Source organism: Symphalangus syndactylus, chromosome 22 (assembly GCF_028878055.3).
Source record: "Symphalangus syndactylus isolate Jambi chromosome 22, NHGRI_mSymSyn1-v2.1_pri, whole genome shotgun sequence".
Lineage (NCBI taxonomy): Eukaryota > Metazoa > Chordata > Mammalia > Primates > Hylobatidae > Symphalangus > Symphalangus syndactylus.
Window position 1 is genome coordinate 52705223 of NC_072444.2, and position 17278 is coordinate 52722500.

The following is a 17278-nucleotide window of genomic DNA, read 5'->3' on the forward strand; positions in this document are numbered from 1 at the left end:
CCAAGGAGGCTTTGTGCACAGACACAACTGGAAGAAGAGGAAAGAGAGAGAGAGAGAGAGATAGGCATAATGCCCATCTTCTGACCATTCATATGAGGAGAAGAGCTGGAGGCAGAAGAAGATGCTGTTGGGGAAGCAAGGCCAGAGTAGCCCAGAGAGGCACACCCAGGTGCATTTTCGGCATGGACTGTGGGAGCTCCACCGCACTGGGAACTGGAGGCTAGCACCTCTGTGGTTTGGGAGCTTAGGAGCTCGAGGAAATGGCAATGTTCTAGGCAGGAGATCAATTTTCCCATGAGGGTCCTGAAATCATTGCCAGAGGCAAGCATCCATCCTCAGGAGGTACGCGGGCACAGGACCTTTGTGAAAACTCCCAGAGGTTTATTAATGAACACTTATAAGTGCCCAGAGATGCCCGGAAATAATGAGAGGGGAGGTGGCTCAGGACTGCTGCATGCAGGCAGCAGTGCGGAGGAGAGCTTGCACTGTCCGTAATAATGGAGCATACCCAAGGGCTAATGAGAAGGCCTGGGGAAAATTAGATTTTCTTCATGGATCACTTCACTGAATTAGAAGTTATCCATACCAAGTCAGGTAAATTGGGGCCCTCTTGGCCAGTTGTGGCCCTCCAAAATTAAGAAGCATTGGAAATTCTTTCTAGCAGATTCTTCTCGAAGGACAACCTCCTCACTGGTGGAATAAAAAAAAAAGCAAGGTCACGGTTGTGAGCTCTCATAACACCCATTGAGAGAATTTTTGACATGAGTGATAACTAACTTTGCATCAACAGACCTGCCCTCTGGTGGCTTACAAGTAAAGAGGAGAAACTGGCTCACAAAACCGTTACAGAATGGATGCAAAGGTATTTAATGTATTAAGCATCCAACTGTGTAATAATAACAGCTTAAATATAGTGGGTGTTTCAGATAAGCTGCACTCTCTGCATTGGACCTGCAGGGGCTAAGGAAAATTTTCCCCACTGCCATCTGAAGGCTTGCTGGAAAACCAATGTGCAAAAGGCGGATTAATTGGCAAAAAAGTCATACAAATGTATGAATGGAGTGTACACAGAAGCCTTCAGAACAAAGACCCAAAGATACGGGGGAAATTGTCCATTTAAATGCTTAGGTTCAACAAAGTATGGACAGTCGTGTAGAAATTTGATTGCATAAAAAGAGTATGATCTAATGGCGATAGACTGAGAAGGAAAATCCAGCAAGGCCTGTCTGTCTAGGTTCTCTAGGCCTCTCTGAGCATGAATTCCTTCCTTCTGGTTATGGGGTAGAGTCCTCTCTGGAATGGGTGTCCTACAGCCTACAGTCAAACAAGGAGGTCAGAAGATTTCTTTCTTTTGAGATGGAGTCTTGATCTCATCGCCCAGGCTGGAGTGCAGTGGTGCGATGTCGGCTCACTGCAACCTCCGCCTCCCAGGTTCATGTCATTCTCCTGCCTCAGCCTCCTGAGTAGCTGGGACTACAGGTGCCTGCCACCATGCTTGGCTAATTTTTTGTATTTTTAGTAGAGACCAGGTTTCACCATGTTAGCCACGATGGTCTCGATCTCCTGACTTCGTGTTCCGCCTGCCTCAGCCTTCCAAAGTGCTGGGATTATAGGCGTGAGCCACCGTGCCTGGCCAGGTGATTTCTTTATGGCCAGTTTTTATAAAGAAAGGTGATAGGAAAATTACAGTAATATTTTTAGGTTTTTATGGCTGGCTTTGGGGAAGAAGTGTTCTGGTTTTCATGATCCATTCTGGGGAAAGAGGGATTCTAGTTTCTAAGGCTCACCTCGGAGAGGAATGGGACAGGAGGAGAGACAGGAGGGCAGCAGATCAGAGAAACATTTTTGCTGCTGAGGCCTTCATTTTAAGGTACTGTTTTCTGAGCCCCAACAGACCCATTTTATACATGTGCAAATGCAAGTAAGGAGAGGTCAAGACTCTCAGCTGGGAGGTGTGACCCTGGGTGGTGCGGCTCCAGGGTCTGTCCTCCTCACCCCGTGTTCTGCCCACCCCCACCCACTCAGTGCTTTGTGCTGTGCTGATTCAAGGAGGGAGATCAGGGTGAGCTGCAGCAGCTGAGGAAGGCTTGAAAGACCAGGGCTGGGAGGCACACAGGCACAGTTCAAGAAAGAAAACCAGTGAAAGCCAAGGCCCAGAGGGAAGGAGTGAGCATGTGTCCCTTTTTTGAGCCTTTGGCACAAGCACTGAAGGTCAAGGACTGAAGCCTGTCTGTCCCAGCAAGTTAGTGGAGGAATCCTGACTCCTGGTACATATTGGGGTGTGCCTCAAATCTGTCAGAGCCACTTCCTGTCCACTGCCCAATCCAATTGTTCGAATATCACTTGTGTTATCAAATGGTAGAAAGTCAGATATCTGGACATTTCCTCTGGGTAATCTCACCCGACTCTCTCATTTTAGAGTTCCCAAATGCTGCTGTGCTGACACATCAGTCCCTGCTATTTCCTTTGCCTTGAATGTTGTCTTCCCACATGCTGTCTACTTAGAAAACTCCTCACCCATTAAACCAACTCCTGGGACCCACAGCTCTGTGACCCCTTCCCTCTTCCGGCAGTGGAGGCGATGGCCCCTCCTCAGTCCCTCACTGTCCTCTCTCATGGCACTTGTCACACTGTACTCATACTGCAGTGACTATTCACTCACCACCCCTTCTAGGCCCACAGATGAGACGGTGCCCCTCTCTCGATCTCCAGTGCCTGACACGAGATCTGGTCCTGAGCAGGTGCTGGAAACACATGCCAGGCAAAGGAAGAATGGAAAGAAGGAAGGAAGGAGTCTGGCATCCCACTTACAGAGTGGAACAGAGCACCACGGCATGCATTTGGGATGGGCTGAAAAATGGCCACAGATACCCAGGTCCTAATCCCTGGAACCTCTGGATATTCCCCTCCATAGTGATAGAGACTTTGTGGATGTGATTGCATTAAGGATTTCAAGATGAGGAGGTGATCCTGGCTTATCCAAGAGGGGCCTAAATGCAATCACAAATGTCCTTAGAAGAGGGAGGTAGAGAGACACTGGGAACAGAACAGGAAGAAGGAGATGTGATGATAGAAGCAAGGGGAGCGAGCAAAGGCCGTGAGTCCAGGAATGAGAGTAATCTGGAGAAGCCTGAAAAGGCAAGAAACAGGGCTGGGCGCGGTGGCTCACACCTTTAATCCCAGCACTTTGGGAAGCCGAGGCGGGCGGATCACGAGGTCAAGAGATCAAGACCATCCTGGCCAACATGGTGAAACCCCATCTCTACTAAAAATACAAAAATTAGCTGGGCGTGGTGGTGCTTGCCTGTAGGAGAAGAATTGCTGAGGCAGGAGAATCGTTTGAACTTGGGAGGAGGAGGTTGCAGTTAGCCGAGATGGTGCCACTGCACTCCAGCCTGGCGACAAAGTGAGACTCTATCTCAAAAAAAAAAAAAAAAAAAAAAGAAAGAAAAGAAAAAAAGAAACAGACCAACCCCAGGAGCCTCCAGAAGAAGCACAGCCCTGCAGGCACCTTGATTTTAGCTCACGAAAACCCATTTCAGACTTCTGGCCTCCAGCACTGCGAGAGAATAAATGTGTGTTGTTGTAAGCCACCAAGTTTGTGGTAATTTGTTACAGCAGCAACAGAAAGCTAATACAATATTTTTTATTATACTCTCTGCATGATTAGTGCTGGGCTCCCAGAATATGTACTGTAATCGCTTCCACATCTCACATCCTATATCTGGCCTGAAAACCCTAGGAGCCATGTCCTGTCTTCTTCTTTGTGCACACTATTCCTTGTGGCCAGCTCTGGGTCACCTCTGGTTCATTTGCATATTGTAATCTGTCCCTGCTGAGATAGTCCCAAAAGGGCCAATTTTCCAGAGCCCATGCAGGAGCTGAGGCATCTCTTTCAGGCTTCTTATGGAACCCAAGTGCATGGCCAGAGACTGAGAAGCAGGCCAGCTTGCTGCGCTGCACCACCAGCAGGAATGCAAACCTCAAAACATGTAGCCGAGGCTCTCTGGGCTCTCTGGGAGTGCAGCTGGCAACCACAGGCATTTCTGCATGGAGGGCAAGCTGCAGTCAATGGCCAGTTAAAAAGGGAGAGGTTATTTTGTTACAGGACTAGCCTTATACAGAACTTAATAGGGGAGGTCACATGAAGGCCTCCAGAAAGCCCTACTGCTTCCAGTTCTCTCCCTAGCCATGTTCATTCATGCAACAGATAGTGATTGGACACCTTCTAGGCATTAGGCATCAGACTAGGAATTAGAAACAATAGAAAAATAAAATTGAAGTCTACTAGAAGCCCAGGGTCTATAAAGGGAGATATATATTGTAAGCATATATTGCAAGAAAAATGACAAGACACACACATTTGTGTGCACACACACACACGTACACATGCATATATACATGTACATATACATGCACAATGTGCACACACAGGGGCTAAGTGCTTTAGGGGATAAAAGCACAAATATTAATGGAATTCAAAGTAAGGAGAGGCTGATTTTGTCCTCAGTGTAGGGGACATTTAAGTCAAACGTTAAAGGGTGAAAAGGGCTTTCCAGGTGAAGAACAGAGAGGCAAATTCACGGAGGGGAAGAGCATGTGCAAAGGCACAAAAGGTGAAAGGGCACGACGCATTTGGGAAAGGCCATGTACTTCCATGTGGCCAAGATTCCAGAGCTCAGGTATGAGAAGGCCTGAGAGAAGATGGGACCCCATGTTAAAAGTCCTCTAAAAGGATACAAACAAATGGAAGAACATTCCATGCTCATGGGTTGGAAGAATCAATATCGTGAAAATGGCCATACTGCCCAAGGTAATTTATAGATTCAATGCCATCCCCATCAAGCTACCAATGACGTTCTTCACAGAATTGGAAAAAACTACTTTAAAGTTCATATGGAACCAAAAAAGAGCCCGCATCGCCAAGTCAATCCTAAGCCAAAAGAACAAAGCTGGAGGCATCACGCTACCTGACTTTAAACTATACTACAAGGCTACAGTAACCAAAACAGCATGGTACTGGTACCACAACAGAGACATAGATCAATGGAACAGAACAGAGCCCTCAGAAATGATGCCGCATAGCTACAACTATCTGATCTTTGACAAACCTGACAAAAACAAGAAATGGGGAAAGGATTCCCTATTCAATAAATGGTGCTGGGAAAACTGGCTAGCCATATGTAGAAAGCTGCAACTGGATCCCTTCCTTACACCTTATACAAAACTTAATTCAAGATGGATTAAAGACTTATATGTTAGACCTAAAACCATTAAAATCCTACAAGAAAACCTAGGCAATACCATTCAGGACATAGGCGTGGGCAAGGACTTCATGTCTAAAACACCAAAAGCAATGGCAACAAAAGCCAAAATCGACAAATGGGATCTCATTAAACTAAAGAGCTTCTGCACAGCAAAAGAAACTATCATCAGAGTGAACAGGCAACCTACACAATGGGAGAAAATTTTTGCAACCTACTCATCTGACAAAGGGCTAATATCCAGAATCTACAATGAACTCAAACAAATTTACAAGAAAAAAACAAACAACCCCATCAAAAAGTGGGCAGAGGACATGAACAGACACTTCTCAAAAGAAGACATTTATGCAGCCAAAAAACACATGAAGAAATGCTCCCCATCACTGGCCATCAGAGAAATGCAAATCAAAACCACAGTGAGATACCATCTCACACCAGTTAGAACGGCCATCATTAAAAAATCAGGAAACAACAGGTGCTGGAGAGGATGTGGAGAAATAGGAACACTTTTACACTGTTGGTGGGACTGTAAACTAGTTCAACCATTGTGGAAGTCAGTGTGGCGATTCCTCAGGGATCTAGAACTAGAAATACCATTTGACCCAGCCATCCCATTACTGGGTATATACCCAAAGGACTATAAATCATGCTGCTATAAAGACACATGCACACGTATGTTTATTGCGGCACTATTCACAATAGCAAAGAGTTGGAACCAACCCAAATGTCCAACAACGATAGACTGGATTAAGAAAATGTGGCACATATACACCATGGAATACTATGCAGCCATAAAAAATGATGAGTTCGTGTCCTTTGTAGGGACATGGATGAAACTGGAAAACATCATTCTCAGTAAACTATCGCAAGGACAAAAAACCAAACACCGCATGTTCTCACTCATAGGTGGGAATTGAACAATGAGAACTCATGGACACAGGAAGGGGAACATCACGCTCCGGGGACTGTTGTGGGGTGGTGGGAGGGGGGAGGGACAGCATTAGGAGATATACCTAATGCTAAATGACGAATTAATGGGTGCAGGAAATCAACATGGCACATGGATACATATGTAACAAACCTGCACATTGTGCACATGTACCCTAAAACCCTAAAGTATCATAAAAAAAAAAAAAAAAAAAAAAGTCCTCTAAAAATGGGTTCATTTCCTGGCTTTTCCTTTTACTAGTGGTATAAATTTGGGCAAGTTTATTAATCTCTGTCTCCATTTCCCTATTAAACAAACATAATATCATAAATTTGGGCAAATTTAACTCTTTGTCTCCATTTCCCTATTAAATAAACATAATAATATCATCTCTCACATGTGTTATTGTGAGGCTATATGATTTTACATATGTACAGGGCTTAGCACAGTTCCTGGCTAATAGAAAGTGGTTGTTAAATGTTGGCTGTTATTCTCCTGAAAGGTCGTACACTTTGTCATGACAGAAATGACACTTACTCATTCTAGAGCTCTATTCTGTAACAGATGCTCTGCTGGATTTCTTACAAAGGACATCTCATTTAATCTTTGACTCTAGGAGGTTGGGGTCATTATTTCCACTTTTTGTAGGTGAGGAAATTAAGACTAAGAGAGATCAAGGGTCTTGTCCAGGGTCACACAAATATGGCATGAAAAATTGTGAGCAGAAAATATTTCTGTCATCAAATGAGTATGGTCACACCCATTTGTGCACCATAGGACTATGCCCTGGACGTGGGCTCTGGGGACCACAGGGACTTTCTAAGTAGAAAAGCAAAGTTTCAGATTTATTTTTTTGAAAGAATCCCCTAAAAATACAACCAGATAACAAATACAAAAAATACTCAAATTATAGATAATCAAATAAACACGATGCTATTTTTTAAAAGAAAAATACCCAGTGCTAGTGAAGGTATGATACATTAGGCAGTTTCATCTATGGTTTATGGAAAAGCAAGTCAGCATGACCCTTTTGCAAGATAATTTTGTGTTGTGTTCTAACCTGTAAAATACCCAGGTGTTTTAAACCTATCATGCTGCAGCTGAGACTTGATCCTTTGAAAAGAATTCAAAATTTGGGAGAGCTTTACGTGTAATAAATAAAAAGTAAGACTAGTCATAATAACAAGGAAATTATGATACTACCATATTATCGATGCTTTTGAAACAATCTTAAGTAAAAATAATCATGAAAAGCATTGGTTAAGGTGAATGCAGTACCATCTGAAACACATAAAAATATGTGCAGGGGAGCTTCCAGGTTGGCAGACACAATAATGGGCTGGGAGTGTGACACGCCCCCAAAGGGAAAATGCTGCCCTTCCCCACTGTCCCCCACTCTCTTCTCTTGTCCTGTATATTGATTTCGTAAACTGGAAAACATTTTTAAAAAAATATGTGCATGAAAAAAGACCAGAAAGAAATACCTAAAAACATTAACCGTGGTAGTTTTTGAGTAATCAGATTCTTTTTTTTCCCATTTTTTTAGTGTTTTAAAGATATTCCACATCATACATATATTACCCTTATAACCAGAAATAAATAATTATCTCAAAATGGAGAATAACTTTATAGCAGATGTTTACTTATTTGGGCAAAGAGGGTAATTTCCAAAAATGCTAACAAAATCTATAAAATTCCAGTATGTAAAGCAGATAAAAGGACAGCAGTTCTGGATCAAGTAGGCATGAGGATCCCCAAAGCTTTGTCCCTCAGCTCAATATCATGTCTGCAGAAGCCAGAGGCATCCAGGGCAAAGTATAAAGACCAGTGGTAAGCCGAGCATGGTGGCGCCCGTCCGTAGTCCCAGTAACTCAGGAGGCTGATGTGGGAGGATCACCTGAGACTGGGAGGACAAATCTGCAGTGAGCCAAGATCATGCTGCCACTGCACTGCAGCCTAGTCGACAGAGTGAGACACTGTCAAAAAAAAAAAAAAAAAGCAAAGCAGTAGTGAAGTCAGGTCCTCATTTTTGAATTTGTAGCCAGCTCATCCCGTTTCCAGGAAGGCTCAGGTTTCTGTTCCCTGTTCCTGTCTCTGGGGTCTTTGACTAAGGTGAGTGAGCTCCTTAGGCATGAACACCCACTGGGTGTACCGACCAGGACATAATTCAGCAGCTACAGAGCCAATGACCAGTGCCAGGAGCTGCAGTGACATCCCCAGCAAGCAGCCACTTCATGGGGACATCACCCTGCCACCCCACCCACCAACTGTCCCCTAGGAGTCAGACACTGAATGTGCTTATAATGACCCTAAAATCACTGGCTGTAGCCCCAGAAGCTCAGGACTCTAACACTATAATAATCCTGGATCTGTGACTTCCGACCTTGATGCTGACTGCTGTAAGCGTCTATCCATGCAACTGGTTTTGGTAACATCCCAAGATTCAGATCGGCGGGGCCTTTGAATACCCTAAATTTTATTCCAAAACCTGTTTGGAGACCTTTCCTGGCCTTTGTTTTTCACTCCATTCCTTCATTGGTTGAATTCTACTATCTCCTTCTCTAAAGGTGAGCAAACATTTTTACTCTAGGGTACCACTTAGCTTGTAAGGAACAAAAATAAGATTGCTGCTTTTCTCATCAGCCATTTGCCTCATATCACAGTAAATGCTTTTCGAAAGAGAATTAATCAAGATAACAGTTTTCCTTCCGCAATAGCGTTTCCACAGCAGGCCACGCATGAGGCTTGCTCAGCCTTGTGAACTTTTGATCAGTTCTGGGAGTTACACATTTTAACCCAAATAAATATATTTGGCTCAGTATCAAATGAAAAAAACATCATCCTTAAGCTTTTCTTCCTTTTCTCTTTTTCTGCAGGAGCAAATTAACTCCACATATATGCCCCGTAAATTGGGTCATCAGCTAGAAGCAAAACTCCCAATTCCCTATACCCTAGGTGAATTTAATCTCAGTGAACTCAAATAATTAAACATAAATGGAGGTATTAACTTTGAGGCAAGTAGGAAGTTCAAAAGTATTTAGCCAGTCTGGGGATTGCAGATGCAACCTGCACCTGACACCAAGCTGCATAATGTCCCCAAAACCGATTCACTGTGCTCTTCTAATGGGCTGCCCTAAAGCCTGCCTGTCTTTTCCTACCAAGGGTTACAGTGGGCTTCATGGTACCAATGGGCTTAGGGCAAACCCAACCTTGGGACAAGAGAAACAAGTCAAAAATCACATCTCTCTTGGGAAGCCCAATTAAGTGAAACTGTATTTAGAAACAAATATGCGTTTTCTTCCTCTCACACTTTCAGTTGCTTCTTTACAGCATCAACTACCAGATGATCCTGAATACCACTCACCCATCCATCCTGGCAAATCCCTGCTAAAAAAGCCTTCAGGATGTCCCAAAACATACATAGTCGGTCTAGACTTCTTAGCCTGGAATTTGAGCCTTTAGCTGATAATCAACCTTAACACTATAATAAAAGTAGCTGGCACTTACTAAAGCATCTCCTGTGCCAGGCACTTTATGAATATTATCTTCTGTAATGTTAACCTTATAGAACCTCAGGAGGAAGGTTTTTTTGCTCTTTGTTTTCCCAAGGGAGAAACAAATCTAATGTGGTAAATAACCTGACCTAGAGAGTGGTGGGGGCTGAACTTAAACCCAGATTATCTGACTCCTGAATCTTCCCTCGTCACCTTTCAGCTGTTCAGTTGGAGCTTACCGAGGGGACAGTTCAGGCTCCAGGTGCAGGAGTGAGAATCGGGACATTCTTTCTTCTCCATCAGCCATGGGCGAGCACAATGCAAGTGAAATGTAGCCTTTCATTTTATCATGCAATGAGCATAATTAGGAAACAATGAGGAATGACAACTAATAATGAACCTCTTTTCCTCCTAATTAAAATTTAACGACTGTATTTCTTCCATTATTGCCCAGAGCAGCAGTGTATGCTGTGTGTTAACAAGATCCTCGCTGGGCTCAAATGGCGGCCTGAGTTCTCATAGGGCTTGGCACAGTCCTGCCCAAGCATGCCAAGAATGTACTTGCTTTGCAGGTGGCTGCCGTTCTGCCCTCATGTCCTGGCGGCAAGAGGGAAAATAAACCTGGATGGGTTGAATGGGGTCAGACTGAGGAGAGTTTTCCTGGGAGAAATGATTGGTAAGTATGATAATTCCACAGACACAGGGGGAAAGGACAGGCTTTGGGGACAAAGTTGGGTTCAAATTTCAACTCAGCCAACTGCTTGCCATGTGACCTTGGACAAGCTCATTTGCCTCTAGGAGTCAGTTTCTTCACTGGTGAGTGGGAAGAAAGTGCCTCCAGTGGCACTGTTGTGAGCCTTCAATGATGAGACGTGGGTGTTAGACACTCAACACGGTGAGCAAGGGAGTGTTGTACACATTTGTCATCTGTGGTTGCCCAAAACCTCTGGAACACTCCCTTTGCATTTGGATTGTTCCCTGAATGTGAAACCTACCTTCCCACCAGAGATTCCCCAGAACCACATTTTCCAGCTTCCAATGCCATTAGAAGGCAAATGTGACTTAATTTTACTGATCAGATGTCCCTGCAGTAAGCTTTGATTTGGAGCAGTTATAAGATAGACAAGGTGGGGCATGGCCCTCTATTTTGCTGGCAGAGGGTGGCAGCGTGGCTGGAGAGGGGACAGCTAAGGTGCCAACTTCCTGGTGGCTGCAGAGGAGGCAGCTGCTTGGCGGGCCAGTTCTGCAGTGGGCACTGGGAGTTCCTCTCAAACACCCTGCCTAGAATCTATTTCTTCTGTCCTCCCAGTAGTTCTGTGCATTTTCTCTACCCGTAAATATATCACTTTCTGCTAAAACTGGCTAGAGTGGCCTGTGTTACCTGCCATATAGAGCCTGACCCATAGAGGGAGTGAACTGGCCATTTCTTCTAAGTGCTGGAGGCTGCTATGATAACCCAAGCAGGAAGGACGAGACCAGGGAACTGCAACAGGTATTTATTTCTAGGAGTCTACCACCTACGTGTCCCCTGAATCTCCCGCTACTCTCCATCCCATTGACAACCCCTTGGGCTGCATCCATAGTCCTTCCCCAAGACAGCCACAGTAGCCCTCGGTGAATCTGTCTGCCTCAGAATCACATCCTCACCAGCAGCCGGGGTGAGCTTTCGAAAGCAGCAGTCATCTCACGTCCCCTGCTTAAACATTTCCTGGAGTTTCCTTTGTCTTTAGGACAAAGTCAGAATTTCTTATCATGGCCTACTAGAAGCTTCATGATCTGCAACCTCCTCTCCTCCGTCTCTCCCATCCACCTCCCCTTCTGACACAGTGCCTTAATCCATGCTTCACTTCTAGAAGATCCTTCCCTTCCCCTACCCCACAGGCTTTGAAGATCCTCAGCCAGTACCTCTGCCTTTCCTCTTTTTGTGCCTGGTGAACTCCACTTTGCTTCCTCGGGCAGCCTCCACTGTCCCTGGACTCGGCTAGGCCTGCCCAAGCACTCAATTCTCCCCTTTCATAGCTCCCAAGCTCCTTTTAGGGAGTGCTCATTTGGCATCTGTCCACAGAAGACTAGCGCTCCCTGTCCATCATGTATGTTGTTCCTGACATGCCCTCAGTGTGGAGGGGAACATGACTCAGTTAGTGCACGTGATGTGATGAGTGCCACTTCAGAGCTAAAATAGTTTGGAAGTGAACGAACCTTCTCCACGCTCATCCTGTATCCATCTACCAATGGAAGGAAAGGACGAGCAACCCTGGGGGTGGCAAGGCTCCAGTTGGAAGAAGCTTGGCTCCCTGAATGCCTGTTTTGAAGCCTGCCTGTCAAATACCTACACTGAATTGATAGGACATAAGCCAAGAATAAACTTGTATTATATTAAGACACTGAGTATTTGGGTAGCCAGCTTTACTCTATCTAACACAGCCCTGCTAGAGTCTTGAGGAGGACATGGAGCCTGTCCTCTGCACAGCTGCATTCTCAGCACTGAGCACACTTCCTGACCCAGAGTAATGGCCCCATAAGCATGGGTTGCATGAATGACAGAGAAAGAAATCTGTAGGCCAAGAGAACAGATAGTACTATAGCTGGGGGATGCAGGCATGGCAGAAACCAAACTAATTCAAATACCAGGAGGGTTTAAGAAGAGAAAGGGGCACGTCTGTTAGTGGGGCCCATCAAAGACAGTGAGAGGACAGCCGTGCTGGTGCATGAAATACAGGGCCAGAGAGGAGACAAGTTATCACATTTTTCGTACAGCCACCACTCACATGTCAAACTCTCATTTCTTTCTCCCAACACGAGTTATACATCCAGGCGGAGTTCCTGGCATGATCCTCCAGAGAGAGGAAAACAGTGCACGTATTTTTCTCTCCATCATAAATACCTGAATGACTTGATGGCTCAATTGAAAGCACTGAAGTGTAGGGACAATTTCCTCTTTCAATGCCTGTATATACATCTGCTTATGTGTGTATTTATAGTGTGCATATGTATGTGTAGAATGAAGCTCGGCTCAGTAAAACTAAACTGATCTCAAATATACAATGTGATCATGTTTCCTGGAAGGGAAATAATAAGCCCTTCTCAGGATTAAAAAATTAGAGCTGGAAGGAACCTTAGAAACTATCCAATTCAGACCACTCATTTTACAGTTGGAGAAACTGAGGCCAGGAAAGCCAAAAGCCTTGCTCCAGACTTAGCAGTTGCCTGGTACAGAGTCAGAGCTGGTCTCCAGCTTCCCACTCCAGTCCCCTTTCCACTTTCTTAGGGTGTAAGATTTTATCTGTAGGTAGGGAGGATTAATAAGGCTAGTATTCTTCTGCCTACTGTCGAAGGCATTAGATTTTAAAGGATGGCTCGCAAGTGACCTCAGGACCTGGCCATGTAAGGGTCTGTCTCTACTGGTCAGCAGGATGTCCAGCAGCCACTGGTCTTGATCTTGTATCCACGTCCCAAGTGCCTTTGTTCTAGGTCCTTTCCCTGTGTCCCTCTAAATTGTGCTTAACCCCACTGGAAACCCTCATGGAAGATAATGGTTACCATTTCTTAAGCCCTGTGGTGTGTTCCAGAAACTGTGGCAAGTACTTTACATAAATTATTGCCCACAGTCCTAACCACAACACTAGCAGGTAGGTGTGCTGTGCCTGGTTCTACAGGTGAGAATACGGAGGCTCAGCTCAAAGAGTCTAAGTAATTTACACACGATCACACAGTCAAGGGGACAGAGCCAGGATTTGAATTCTGGTCTGTCCGGTGGCAGGGCCCATATTTCTACCTTGCCACAGTGACACTGCCTCTCCAATAGAAGAGCTGAGAATAAAACGAGGTTGAAGGGATAGATGCAAAAGTCATCCAGGAGATGCCAAGACTAGGAGGTGTGCATTTTGGTGAGATGTCCTCATTCAATGCTGACAAGACATCAGACACTCACTTCTGCATGTCCCTCCCCACGTGGTGCATAAGCTCCAGTAGCTGCCTCTCCTACTTTCCTTCCATGTCTCCAACCTGGTGGGACTCTACCATTGGCAGATCCACCAGCCCAGGCTAGCCACAGAGACCGTAATGTTCCCATGTGAAATGCTGAAACTGGGAATTTTTACACGGAGTTTACGGTCAGCAGTTTTCCCTAGAAATCATCTATACATCTGCACCTTCCACTCAGGCCTTTTCTTCTCATCCTTCATGCTACCTGAATGTGAAAAGAGGTTGACTCATTTTAATTTCCTGCTACAGAACGCATAGCACAGTGTCTAGGAAGCAAAGAGAGAGTGGCATATACATATACATCGTACATATATATGCATGTAGATGTAATGTTTTCTCCCTATATATGTCATCTATATGAAATGAATAATATATATTTAATTATTTATTTCAATGTTGTCCAGAAAAAAATAATTTTCAAAATACCAGTAGGTGGGAGAAGTCCTTGTTCTCTTCCCACCATGATTTTTAGTCCCAGGCAGCAGGAAATCTTGGGTCAAGTAGGAGCTTTGTCTTCCCAAGGCCCATAAGGCTTACAATTCTGAAGCTTTGGTCCCTTGAGGAATGCCTCCTCTCCTGTGGGCTCCCCATAAACCCAGTGCTTTTGATTAAAGCCAACCTCCTCATCCAGACTTCTGTACTCCCAACTGACCCAACTTCTCTGGTTTTCCAGATTTTTGATGAGTGATGTTTGCATCTTGCAATCATCTGCACACATGGACTGAGATGTTGGCAGTCTTCCAAATAGCTTTTAGAGATCAGTAGGTTGCAAAAATATCATTTGGCTGGTAAACTGCTCACAGAACAAGCTACATTTCCCAGAGTCCTCTCCTTCAACCCTACCCATCACTATCCACCCCTGCCTCCTTTTTTTTCTCCACCTCACTAGACACAGTGACACCTAGCACCAGCCTGAAGATTGCATCTTTTTCTGCATGAGCATGTAGTGTACACACACACACACACACACACACACACACACAGATTTCCATGCACTTCTAAGCAGAGGGAGAAGAGCAGAGACCACATTCGTTTCTGTCTCCTGAACCTCATAGCTTTATTCAGGCCCAGGGAAAACAAAAGAGAGAACACTCAGGAATTTTTTTTAGCACTAGTCAGGTGTTTGTGGACTCCACAGCTGCACACGTCACTGGTGAGAACATGCATTGGGATCCTCAGAAGGTTGTTAGGAAGAATGAATGAATGATCACGTAGAAAGCAGCCTGCACACACGGTGCTGCCTAGATGCTTGCTCCTCCAGACACGCTGCTGATGTACGACAAGCGGACTCTGGACCCTAAGTCTGACTTGCCCAGAAAGCACATAATGCAGGCAGCTTATCCCCATGCAGGAGAAATATCTCAGTGACAGGAGCTCCACGGTTCATACCCGGAAAGCACCTTTAATGCCTCATGCTTATACAAACAGCCACCATTTATTGAGTGATATCCACTCATGCAAGTTAAGGTGCCAGGAGCTTTTGTACACATTATTTCTCAGCTTCCCAACCCTCTAAAGTTGCATTATTGTCCTCATATCATATTAGTAGTGAGGAAACTCAGGCTCAAAGAGGTTAAAAAAACTAAGTAGTCAGGATATTGAAGGTGGGATTCAAATCTAGGTGATTGGGCTCCCAAATCCCATTCTTTCCCTTACACCATGTACATCACCGCCGTCCCCTCATGACAATGCTGAACATCATAGCTGAAATCTAACCCACTAATAAGGTTAACTACTCTCATTATCTGAAACTAGAGAGAAAAGCCATTCTTTTATGTATTCAACCAATACTGGTTGGACTCTTTGGGAACTTAAAGAAAAAGAAGTCCTTTCCCATAAAAAGAGCATCATCATTGAAATGCATTGTCTGAAATATATGAAAACTAAATAGCCAGTGCTATCATGCCATGGATTGTCATACTTTCCTAGACTTACATGGGCCCTTACAGCTTATCTCCAGGATGCTGGATGTAAAGATGAAGAAATTGGGGTCCTGTGTGGGCAAACATTTGCCCTGTGGTGCATTGTTAAAGCCAGGTTCCAACCAGAACTTTGGTGTCTAATACTCTATCCCTAGCTCTCTCCAAAGATTCTAAGAAAGGTAGCCTCACAAAGCAGTGGTAGACGAGTAGGCAGTTCTCCTGCTGAGGGGTAAGTGGCCAGCTAGCTCTGGTTTTTAAGGTGGACTGAGGTCCACTGGCTGCTGTGAGCAGGAGTGCACAATGAGGGCAGAGAGTAGAGTATATGGTCACACATACCTCATTGACCACAGCACAGCCTACTACACGGTCAGAGGGGAACCCAGAGGAAAATAAATATTGCTGTGTTAGAGAAAAAATTATAAAAACCAGACACCCTACTCACATTATAAATGTCATATCATGTTGGTGCCTAATCAACACTTTGAAGCATTAGCATTGTTTTAATCATTCTTCTATTGGAGAACAAATGTTGCATATATAATTACACTGCTGTATTGTACTGTACAAATAACCATGTAATGACATCGTTGGAATTTCTTGGTTCTTCATGGTAATGCCAAGTATAATTACCATGTAATCTGCCGAGAGCAAACAAGGTTGTAATTATTCCATAATCCAATCTAATTATGGAGCAACTGGATTGTTGTTTGTGTTCAGGAGGAAAATACACATGCAAAGAGGAGACAAGGAAATACATTCTCCCCAACCAAGGGTATAGTAAGTCGGGGGCTTGGAGATGGTTTTTTAGTAATGCTATTATCTGCTTAGATGATAAAATATTTGCTTATTGGACCATCAATGTTTGAGGCCCATCATCTTTAATGCTGACTCTGGATTCACTGGGTGAAGGGCTGCAAGAGCAAGTCAGAGAGGGAACAGAGGTGACAGGTGTGGAGAGAGCCTCTGGAGTCAAGCACCTGTCCATTGGAATCAGGAGGATGGAGAGAGGCTGGCCCTCATGAAAACCTCTCTTCCACAAGGCTGCCCTGTGCCTCTGACACATACCTGGGACAGCAACAGAAAAATGAATATGTTCCCACTCAATTCAGCTAAATTAACCAACCATGCCTTGTTTCTCCTGCTATAGGCCTTTGATGGTGGATGCAAGACTGGGTCTGGGCCTCACAGAGGCAAAGAAGACAGAGAGGAAGAGAATGCAGGAAAATGGGAGCAGGCGTCGGCAAGACGTGCACTGTGTGTAGGTTGGTGGGAACTTCGTTAGTTTCCTAGGGTTGCTGTAGCAAAGTGCCACAAACTGGGTGGCTTGAAACAACAGAAGTGTATTGTCACAGAGTCCTGGAAGCTACAAATCCAAACTTAAGGCATCCGCAGAGCCACTCTCCCTAAGGAAGCTCTAGTTAAGATACCTCCCTCCCTCTCACTCACTTCTGGTGTTTGCTGGCAATCTTTGGCCTTCCTTATAACTTGCAGCTGCTTCACTCCAATCTCAGTCTCTGTCATCCCATGGCATTTTTCCTGTGTCTCTGTCTCTTCACATGGCATTCTTTTTATAAGGACATAAGTCAGTTTGGATTAGGGGCCCACTGTACTCCAGTATGACCTCATCTTAGCTAATAACATCTGCAATGACCCTATTTCCAAATAAGATCACGTTCTGAGGTACTG

General features: G+C 44.7%; 1 long non-coding RNA gene across 2 annotated transcripts in view; it reads right to left on the minus strand.

Annotated features, from left to right (window-relative positions):
- The window catches only part of LOC129472606 (uncharacterized), a 187514-nt gene that overhangs the window by 51950 nt on the left and 118286 nt on the right, over nt 1-17278 (minus strand). For both annotated transcript variants that reach the window (XR_010118849.1, XR_008653992.2), the window contains exon 2: nt 587-690. This is a non-coding gene — a long non-coding RNA (uncharacterized lncRNA). The remainder of the gene's footprint in view (nt 1-586; nt 691-17278) is intronic.